The sequence below is a fragment of the Heterodontus francisci genome, unplaced genomic scaffold (assembly GCF_036365525.1).
Source record: "Heterodontus francisci isolate sHetFra1 unplaced genomic scaffold, sHetFra1.hap1 HAP1_SCAFFOLD_43, whole genome shotgun sequence".
In the NCBI taxonomy this organism is placed as follows: domain Eukaryota; kingdom Metazoa; phylum Chordata; class Chondrichthyes; order Heterodontiformes; family Heterodontidae; genus Heterodontus; species Heterodontus francisci.
The window spans coordinates 17,782,270-17,785,644 of NW_027141852.1; the positions used below are offsets into that span (position 1 = coordinate 17,782,270).

General features: G+C 49.3%; 1 non-coding gene across 1 annotated transcript; it reads right to left on the bottom strand.

Moving 5' to 3' along the window:
- Window positions 1–1,609: 1,609 nt before the first annotated feature.
- trnal-uag (transfer RNA leucine (anticodon UAG)) lies at window positions 1,610–1,692 on the bottom strand. The gene has a single exon. It is a non-coding gene; the product is annotated as a tRNA-Leu (tRNA).
- Window positions 1,693–3,375: the final 1,683 nt, after the last annotated feature.

Below are 3,375 nucleotides of genomic sequence, written 5' to 3' on the forward strand. Positions count from 1 at the left end.
CTTATTCAATGGGAAAGTTTTATTCACCAGTCTGTTGCTGTTTTACACTCTTGCCATACCATCTGGTATTGCATCCATCTGAATTATGTGCTTTCATGGCCTTATATTTCTTTTCCACTTCTGGATGATTTGTTTGCTTCAGTTCCATTCAACCAGGCTGGACCACAGGGAAGCTTAGAACAAAGAACAAAGAACAGTACAGCACAGGAACAGGCCATTCGGCCCTCCAAGCCTGCGCCGATCTTGATGCCTGCCTAAACTAACACCTTCTGCACTTCCGTGGCCTATATCCCTCTATTCCCTTCCTATTCATGTATTTGTCAAGATGTCTCTTAAACGTCGCTATCGTATCTGCTTCCACCACCTCCCCTGGCAGCAAGTTCCAGGCACTCACCACCCTCTGTGTAAAAAACGTGCCTCGCATATCCCCTCTAAACTTTGCCCCTCGCACCTTAAACCTATGTCCCTTAGTAACTGACTCTTCCACCCTGGGAAAAAGCTTCTGACTATCCACTCTGTCCATGCCGCTCATAACTTTGTAAACCTCTATCATGTCGCCCCTCCACCTCCGTCGTTCCAGTGAAAACAATCTGAGTTTTTCCAACCTCTCCTCATAGCTAATGCCCTCCAGACCAGGCAACATCCTGGTAAACCTCCTCTGTACCCTCTCCAAAGCCTCCACGTCCTTCTGGTAGTGTGGCGACCAGAATTGCACGCAATATTCTCAGTGTGGCCTAACTAAGGTTCTGTACAGCTGCAACATGACTTGCCGATTTTAATACCCTATACCCCGACCGATGAAGGCAAGCATGCCGTATGCCTTCTTGACTACCTTATCCACCTGCGTTGCCACTTTCAGTGACCTTTGCCTTGGGTGGGTCCACGTTGATCCATTACATTCAGAATCACCTCCTTGAAATAACTCCATAGTACAACGACAGTAACCACACAGAATCTGCTTCAAACACTCCTCCACATTTTATCTGTTCTGACTGTCAACACCTCCAGCTCTTTTGTTTAAGTGGAACCCATCAGGTTTGTATAGGCTCCTTCTATTCTGAAAGCTGTAGCACTGGTTCAGGGAATTCAGCCCTGTTTCTCTACTCTCAAGGCTCAGCCATGCTTGATCTGCGTGGTATTTTGCTTTTATTGCAACGTTACAAGACCTCCAATCCTCTCGAAAACGATGGTCAGACCTTCCACTATTTCTTCCCTGGCTTCATTCAACAGCCTGCGGTACATTTCATCTGGTCCTGGTGATTTATCCACATTCAAGGATGCTCATCCCATTAAGACTTCCTCTCTCCTTTGGTTATCACGTCCAATACTTCACACTCCTCCTCCTTCATAACAATATCTGCATCACCCCCTCATTTGAGAAGACAGTAATGTATTCATTAAGGATATTGGCAACATCTTCCACCCCGATACAAAGGTTACATTTTTGATCTTTTATGTGCCCTGCTGTTTGCTTGGTTGCCTCTGACTCGAATGTTTTGATGCAACATCTTTGGGTCCATTGTTATTTTGCTTGTCCATGTTCTTTCCTGTTCTCTCTTTGCTCTTCACCGCTGCTCCCAAACGCCTCCAGTGCAGTCAAAACGCAAGGTGTTAGAAGTGGGAGTCGAACCCACGCCTCCAATAGAGACTGCGACCTAAACGCAGCGCCTTAAACCGCTCGGCCATCCTGACCGCCTACTGGCTATCATTAATGTTAAGGAAATTATTCATTCTTTGTGAAAGTATTTGTGAGATTGTGGAAATGTCTGGAAGAGGAAAGACCAGCGGGAAAGCTCGGGCCAAGGCCAAGTCTCGCTCCTCCCGGACTGGACTGCAGTTCCCGGTGGGCCGTGTTCACAGGCTCCTGAGAAAGGGCAACTATGCTGAGCGTGTGGGTGCTGGAGCCCCGGTCTATCTGGCTGCTGTGCTCGAGTATCTGACCGCTGAAATCCTCGAGCTGGCCGGTTACGCGGCCCGGGACAACAAGAAGACCCGCATCATCCCCAGACACCTGCAGCTGGCCGTCCGCAACGACGAGGAGCTCAAAAAGCTGCTGGGAGGGGTGACTATCGCTCAGGGCGGGGTGCTGCCTCATATCCAGGCCGTGCTGCTGCCCAAGAAAACCAGCACTCGAGCTCCCAGAAAAAGTAAAGCGGCCAAAATGTCATCTCAGAAACCAAAGGCTCTTTTCAGAGCCACCCACTGTCTCTGTGAAAGGACTGGTTACTGTCAGGAGGGAATCAGTGATGGAGTTATTGTAACAGTGGATTGACCTGTTTCACATCTGTCCAGGTGTGTTTTCAGTTCCCTCTCTGGATTTCGCTCTGTTTCTCTGCTCACACATCTCCCCCTCTAGTTAAGTGAAGAACTGAACGACAGGGTGTCAGAATCAACAATTTAATACATCCCGCTGCCTTCGATTTGATAAATCCCGAGATTATCCCGGTACATTAACGGGAACTGGTTCGGAGCTGATGAATTAATTTAATAATGGAAGTGTCCGGGTTAATTCTCTGTTTTTCATTTGGACAGTTTGAATTGTGTTTTTTTTTTTCTCTCCGGTGATCTGAGCGCCGCTTCTCAATGAGAATCTGCTCCCGGAACAGAGTAAATGCAGGAAGGAAGAGGCCATTCTCGGGCTGTGTGTCTCTCTCCTAACCTGATCTGTTTAGACCGCACTGTTCCCAGAGGATGGAATCAGTGAGAGTTGTGCACACACAGGAGCTGAGTCCATTGCAGCGCTTTAATATGTGCCTTCTCCCCGGCCCTCCCTATTCTCCGGACACAGGGCTGTCTGTTTCCCCCGGTGGCGGGATAGAGTCGGGGATTCTCTCCCCGCAGTGTCAGGGTCTGCAACCCCGGGGAACTGGCGGTTTCAGTCAGAGTGACCGAGCTGCCTTTCAGGACTCTCCCCCTGAATTTGTGAACTGAGACTACACCGAACACATCTCCAGTTAGAGTGAGGGCCGGACATCCTTCTGTTTTATTACAGAGAGTGGGGAAAGGGCTGGGTGGAGGGGATGTCAGCGAGTCACCAGGGATCCTGGATTTACTCCAAATCATTTCCATGTGGAATCTGCAGGCGGGGCCGGGACAGGGATCATTTGATCAGGGGATCAGCTCTTTCCTGAGAGATGTGGGTGGCTCTGAGAAGAGCCTTTGTGTTCAGATGTTCACAAGTTTCCCGCGCTCTTTCACTTCTTTCCAGACCCTGCTTTCTGAGCCTTCGCTGCTTTCGGCTTGACCTTGCTCTTCCATGTCTGCACTTTCTTCAGCGCCTTTCCGCCCGCCGCACTCTTACCTTTTTTGACCTTCCTCGCAGGAGACTTTTTCTGAAGCACTGCTTTCTTCACCGCCTTATTTGGCGTTGCCGCC